Here is a 7,329-nt window from a genome sequence, read left to right on the forward strand (position 1 = left end):
GTGGTGTATCAGGAGGCGGATATGCAGAGTCCTCACCAAAAATTGGCCACTGGATGTCAGCTCCAAGGCCTTGAAAAGCAGTCCCAAGTGCAAGGGTGAGCTCCTGAGCAAACCTGCTCTATGTCTTGTACATAACATCCATCCTCCTCGACAGCCTCCTATACTGGGCATCAGCCATCCCAGCTCCCTCTTGAGCTCTAGAAGAACCAGCCTCATCTCGCCTTGGCCTCGCCATGGTAGCACCTCGTGCTGGACGCCCTCCTGGAAGATGATAACCCAGCCCATGCTCCTCGGGCTCACCACCGGTCCACTCCTGCATCGCATGTAGAGTCCCGGGGTCAATAGGAGCGGCCATCAACTGCAACTGCTCATGAGACGGCCACTGAACTCCCACTGCTCGGCAAAGCTTTGTAACCGTGGATGCATAAGGGATGTTCATGTGCTTAGCTCCCCTCAAAACCTTCAGAATTCCTTGCTAGATGAACTCACCAAGGTCCACATAGTACTCCTCATTCAAAATTCCCCATAACAACTGTGCTCTCTCAACTGTGACCTCATGTGCATGTGAAGTAGGTAGAATATTAGCGCAAATAAAAGCATTCCATGCACGGGCATACCTATTCATCGTGATCGCCGAAAAGTGACGATACTCGTTAGTCCCAGTCTTGAAGGTCCAAACTGTGCCCGACCTACATAGAGTAGCACAAATCAAATCCAAGTCAAAATCCTCTGTAGTCTTCTCATTCCAATTCTCCTCCGTGGGCTTCCTCTGTCGGTGCCCAATCACACGGCGAATCGCCGCAGGGTGATAATCCACCGTCATCCCCCGAACAACAGAATACCCATTCTTCTCAGCCTTCGCGTTCGCATAGAACTCGCGAACCACGCTCATCGGCACTGCTTCAGGAGACTCACAAAAAGCAATCCACCCATTCTCAGCAATCATAGGCAACAACTCACCATCCCTCCCCGATGGTAAGAACCCCCTCTCCTTCAAAATTGGCTTACCCAGAAGCCTAGTAGACTCCTCCTCTGCAGCCCTATCATTCAAACGAGGCCTCACAGCAGTACCCCTCGAAGAATCAGCAGTAGGGACAGTGCTGCCACTATCGATAGTCCTGGATCTCTTGGGTGCCATCAAAATTGAGAAAAAGTGTTTAAGATTTGTGTTTTTCGGTTTGGGAGAGATTTTAAGGTTTAAAAGTGTATGGGGAGTATATGGGATAGGTGTATGTATATATAGGGTAGGGATTAGGGTAAAATTTGATTAGGAGTGGGTTTGAGGGTTAAAAATATGGGATAATGGGGAAATAGGTCGTGGGTAATGGGATGTAATTTGTTTTTTATTTTTTAGATTTTTTTGGATTTTTATTGGACTTAAAAAAATTTCTCCCAGTCGGCCCCTGAGCGGTCGCTCAGCAGAGCTGAGCGGGCGCTCAGGGGTCTTCTGGAATTTTTTTTTCCTTGCCCTGTTTTTCTAATTTTTTTTGTGGTTTTGGATAGGTTACTAACTTCTAAGGGTTCCTGTAACAACAAATCATGGGCTGCCTCCCACGAAGCGCTTCTTTTTCGTCATTAGCTTGACGTAGCGTACCTTACTCAAGTTGACAATAAAACGGCACTAACCACTTCCCGGTTTGCCGTGTCCCCATAGTAGTGCTTCAAATGCTGACCATTAACCTTGAATGCTTGGTCCGGATCATTCTCAAAAATCTCCACCGCTCCAAGTGGGAACACAGTTTTGACAATAAAAGGTCCAGACCACCTTGATTTCAACTTCCCAGGAAAAAGTCAGAGATGAGAGTTGAATAAAAGAACTTGCTGCCCCGGCACGAATAACTTAGGATGTAACTTCCTGTCGTGCCACCTTTTCACTTTTTCCTTGTACATTTTGTTGTTCTCGTACGCTTGGAGTCGAAATTCATCAAGTTCATTAAGCTGAAGCATTCGCTTCTTTCCAGCTGCATCTAGATTCAGGTTCAACTTCTTCAACGCCCAATAGGCCTTATGCTCAAGCTCTGCAGGTAAATGACATCCCTTACCATACACAAGTTGAAACGGGGACATCCCAAGTGGAGTCTTATATGCTGTTTTGTAAGCCCAAACAGCTTCATCGAGCTTTAAAGACCAATCTTTCCTTGAAGGACAAACAACCTTCTCTAAAATGCGCTTGATCTCTCTGTTAGACACTTCCGCTTGACCATTTGTTTGCGGATGATAGGCAGTAGCAACTCGATGATTCACATTATAGCGCTACATCATAGAAGTAAACTTACGGTTGCAGAAATGCGACCCTTCATCACTTATGATTACTCGTGGCATTCCAAACCTTGTGAAAATCTGCTTAAGAGGAAAGTTCAACACTGCCTTTGCATCATTCGTCGGTAGAGCTTTGACTTCTACCCATTTTGAGACATAATCGACTGTCAGCAAGATGTACTGATTATTACAGGATGAGACAAAAGGCCCTATGAAATCGATTCCCCAAACATCAAAGACCTCGACTTCAAGCATCACATTTGACGACATCTCATCCTTTCTCGTAAGATTCCCTACTCTTTGGTAACGATCACACCTTAAAATGAACTGATGAGCTTTATTAAACAAAGTAGGCCAAAAAAAACCTGCTTACAGAATACGAGCTGCCGTCTTCTCACCACCATAGTGTCCACCATAAACTGTGGAGTGGCAGTCTCATAATATCCCCTCCATCTCACAAAATGGGATACATCTCCTGATGATCTGGTCAGCTCCCTGTCTAATCAAATACGGTTCATCCCACATATACCACTTCACCTCATGCAGAAACTTCTTCTTCTGAGCTGTGGTCAAATTAGGAGGCATTATATTGCTGATAAGATAATTTACAATATCTGCGAACTATGGCTCTTTCACCTGAAATGCGAACAACTGCTCATCCGGAAAAGATTCATTGATCAATGTCTTATCATGTGAAGTAGACTCGAGATTCTCCAATCTAGAGAGATAGTCAGCTACTTGATTCTCAGTACCTCTTCGATCCTTGATCTCTAACTCAAATTCCTATAGCAAGAGCACCCAACGAATGAATCTCAGCTTCGAATCCTTCTTGGAAACCAAATAGCGAATGGCCGCATGATCAGTGAAACTGTCACCTTTGTCCCAAGCAAATAAGATCAAAAATTTTCGAAACCAAAAACTATAGCCAAGAGCTCTTTCTCAGTAGTGGTGTAGTTCATTTGGGCCACATTTAAGATCTTGCTAGCATAGTAGACCACATGAAAGAGATTATTCTTGCGCTGCCCAAGAACTGCACTCACCGCATAATCACTCGCATCACACATCATCTCAAAAGGCTCTGTCCAATCAGGAGCTGTAATAACTGGTGCAATTATCAAACTCTTCTTGAGAGTCTCGAATGCCATCAAGCATTCATCATCAAATTTGAAAGGCACATCCTTCGCAAGCAAGTTGCACAACGGCTTAGATATCTTCGAAAAGTCCTTGATGAAACGCCGATAAAAACCCGCATTACCAAGAAAACTACGGATTCCTTTCACAGAAATAGGTGGTGGAAGATTTTCAATGACTCCCACCTTGGCTTTGTCCACCTCAAGACCCTTGCTAGAGACCTTATACCCAGGAATAATGCCTTCACGCACCATAAAGTGACATTTTTCCCAATTGAGCACCAAATTAGTTTCCACACACCTTTTGAGTACTGCACGAAGATTATTCAAACATTCATCATAAGAATGTCCAAAGACGGAGAAGTCGTCCATGAACACCTCGACATTATTTCCAATCATTTCAGAGAATACAACCATCATACATCTCTAAAAAGTGGCCGGTGCGCCACATAACCCAAACGAAACTCTATGAAAAGCAAATGTGCCAAATGGACAAGTGAAGGTAGTCTTTTCTTGATCCTCTGGTGCAATACAAATCTGATTATACCCTGAAGAGCCATCCAGAAGACAATAATACTCATGATCGGCCAACCTGTCAAGCATCTAATTAATAAACGGGAGAGGGAAGTGATCCTTCCTCGTGGCCTTATTCAACTTTCTGTAGTCCATGCATACTCTCCATCCTATGACTGTTCTCGTGGGGATGAGCTCATTCTTCTCATTTTCTACCACAGTGATACCTCCTTTCTTAGGTACACATTGCACGGGGCTCACCCAAGAACTGTCAGAAATAGGATAAATGATTCATGTATCCAGCCACTTCAGAATTTCTTTCTTCACCACTTCTTTCATGATAGGATTAAGTCTGCACTGTTGCTCAACAGTCGGCTTACTACCCTCTTCTAGTAGAATCTTATACATGCAGTATGAAGGGCTGATACCTTTGATGTCTGCTATAGTCCATCCGATAGCCGATTTGAATTATCTCAAGATCCTTAAGAGCTTGTCCTCCTCACTACCTGAAAGGTCAGATGCAATAATAACAGGTAAAGTAGATGCATCACCTAAAAAAGCATACCTCAAGTGTTCAGGCAATGGTTTAAGCTCCAAGATAGGTGCTTCCTCAATAGATGGTTTGAGCTTTCCTTCAGCATTTTTGAGGTTAGAAGTACCAAGAGATTCAAATGGCATGTCTAGATTTCACCTCCCGGGAGAAGCATTTAGATATTGTAGTTGCTCATTGCCATCCTCATCATCACTGTCAAAATCCCCCACTAAGGCCTTCTCTAATACATCAGACATTAGCATATGATCAAGTTCTGAAGTAACCGCAGAATCAATCAAATCCACTTTTAAGCACTCTTCATCTTCTGTAGGGAATTTCATCGCTTTGAATACATTGAATGGGTCATCCTGATCCTGCACCCTCATAGTAAGTTCACCTTTCTGCACATCTATCAAGATACGGCCTGTAGCCAAGAAAGGTCTTCCCAAGATTATGGGAATCTTCTTATCTTCCTCGAAATCCAGAATAACAAAGTCTACAGGAAAGAAGAGCTTATCCGCCTTTACTAGCACATCCTCCACTATTCCTCGTGGGTATGTAATAGAACGATCAGCCAATTGTAGAGACATGTAGTTGGGTTTTGGATCAGGCAATTTCAACTTTTTGAAGATCGACAATGGCATCAGATTGATGCTTGCTCCCAAATCACAAAGGCACTTGTCAAAAGACAACTTGCCAATGGTGCAAGGAATGGTGAAGCTACCTGGATCTGTAAGCTTTGGAGGTAACTTTTGTTGCAACACAGCACTGCATTCTTCCGTTAGAGAAACATTCTCAAAGTCATCCAGTTTCACCTTCCTTGAAAGAATATTCTTCATAAATTTCGCATAACTAGGCATTTGCTCCAGAGCCTCAACGAAAGGTATATTGATATGAAGTTTCTTGAACACCTCCAGAAACTTACCGAACTGCTTATCCAGCTTTTGTTGTTGCAATCTCTTAGGGAAAGGTGGTGGAGGATATAGCTGTTTCTCCCCTGTATTACCCTCAGGCAGAGTGTGTTCAACAGTAGTCTTCCTTGGTTCCGCCGCTTTCTCCTTTTTCTTAGCTTCTTCATCACCAGCTTCAGCTTCTCCTTCTTTTGCTTTTTCAGCATCAGCAACTTTTCCAGACCTTAGGGTAATAACCTTGCCTGGCACTTCAGTATCACTGGGAAGTGTGCCAGGTTGATGGTTGAGCACTGCATTGGCGATTTAACCAATTTGGTTTTCCAAGGTCTTGATAGAAACCGCCTGACTCTTGCACAACAGCTTAAGTTCCTCAAAATCAGCACTAGTGGGTGTAGCTGCACCTCCCTGTTTAGGATATGATTGCCTTTGAACATAATGATGTGGTTGCTGGAATCCAGGTGGATTGAACTGTTTACTTACGCCTTGCTGATATGGTTGCTGAATAGCATTCTGATTATTACTCCAGCTGAAATTTGGATGATTTCTGTTATTAGGATGATAAGTAGCTGGCACGGGCTGTTGTTGTTGCTGATAATTGTTCACATACTAAACAGATTCTTTAACAAGAGAACACTGATCCGTAGCATGAGAACCTGCACAAAGCTCACAGACCATAGCTATCTGATTGACTCCATAGGTGGCTAGAGAATCGACCTTCATAGACAGCGCTGGGAGCTGCGCTGCAATAGCTGTAGCTGCGTCGACTTCCAGAATACCTGCTACCTTCCCAAGTATCATCCTTTGAGTTGGGTTTTGATGCTTATTTGCAGCCATAGTCTCAATAAGATTATAAGCTTCAGTATAGCTTTTGGCCCACAAGGCGCCTCCAGCTGCTACATCGAGCATGGGTCAAGATTGGGCCCCCAAACCATTATAGAAACCAGTGATCACCATCCAATCAGGCATTCTATGATGTGGACACTTTCTCAACATCTCCTTGTAGCGCTCCCAAGCTTCGCACATAGATTCTGTAGGTTGCTGCGCAAACTGAGTAAGAGCACTCCTCATAGCAGCAGTCTTCGCCATTGGATAAAACTTCACCAGAAACTTTTGCGCAAGATCTTGCCAAGTAGTGATAGACCCAGCTGGTTCAGAATGTAACCAGTCCTTAGCTTTATCCCTTAGAGAGAGTGGAAAAAGCCTCAGCTTGATAGCCTCATCAGTCACACCATTATATTTAAAAGTACTGCAGATCTCGACAAAGTTCCTTATGTGCATGTTGGGGTCTTCAGTCGCAGCACCTCCGAAAGAAACAGAATTCTGCACCATCTAAATAGTGCCCGGCTTGATTTCAAAGGTGTTAGCTTGAATGGCCGGATGAAGAATGCTGGACTGAATTTGATCGATTTTAGGCCGAGAAAAATCCATAAGAGCTGGATCTACCAGAACAATACGATCACCCATGGTTACTGGCTCTTTCTGCTCACTTCCTGAATCCGAATCTTCAAAATCTATCTTCTCCGGAATATCAAGAACTCCGTCTGTCTCCTCAGCCGTATCTAAATTCCTCTTGCGAGCACGCGAACGAGTTTGCATAAACGCTCGCTAAAGTACCTGAAACACAACCGGAAACAATAAGTAACCTGTCTTAATCACTGAGTCCTAATGACCAATGATGGTAAGTACATAAACTAAACAAATACGCCGAGTCCCCGGCAGCGGCGCCAAAAACTTGTTAGGGCGAAAACACGCGCTAATAACACACGCAAGTATACGCGTTCGCAAGTAATATAGAATACTTTCTAGTTCGTTCCCACAGAGACTCAGACTAATTATGTTCAATTAAACTCACTCACCAGTGTATGATTACTTCACAATGTTAAGACAATAACACTTAGATTTGATTAACTAATTATTAACTACAATTAACTACCAGGAAATAATGTCAAAAGTATGGCTCAACAAATCACCTAACTCACCTTTA

At 43.5% G+C, this 7,329-nt stretch overlaps 1 non-coding gene across 1 annotated transcript; it reads left to right on the plus strand.

Moving 5' to 3' along the window:
• Nucleotides 1-6,309: 6,309 nt before the first annotated feature.
• Nucleotides 6,310-6,416, plus strand: LOC141715564 (small nucleolar RNA R71). Its single transcript, XR_012572321.1, has one exon. It is a non-coding gene; the product is annotated as a small nucleolar RNA R71 (small nucleolar RNA).
• The last annotated feature ends 913 nt before the right edge of the window (nt 6,417-7,329 follow it).

The sequence above is a fragment of the Apium graveolens genome, chromosome 3 (assembly GCF_009905375.1).
Source record: "Apium graveolens cultivar Ventura chromosome 3, ASM990537v1, whole genome shotgun sequence".
Classification (NCBI taxonomy): domain Eukaryota; kingdom Viridiplantae; phylum Streptophyta; class Magnoliopsida; order Apiales; family Apiaceae; genus Apium; species Apium graveolens.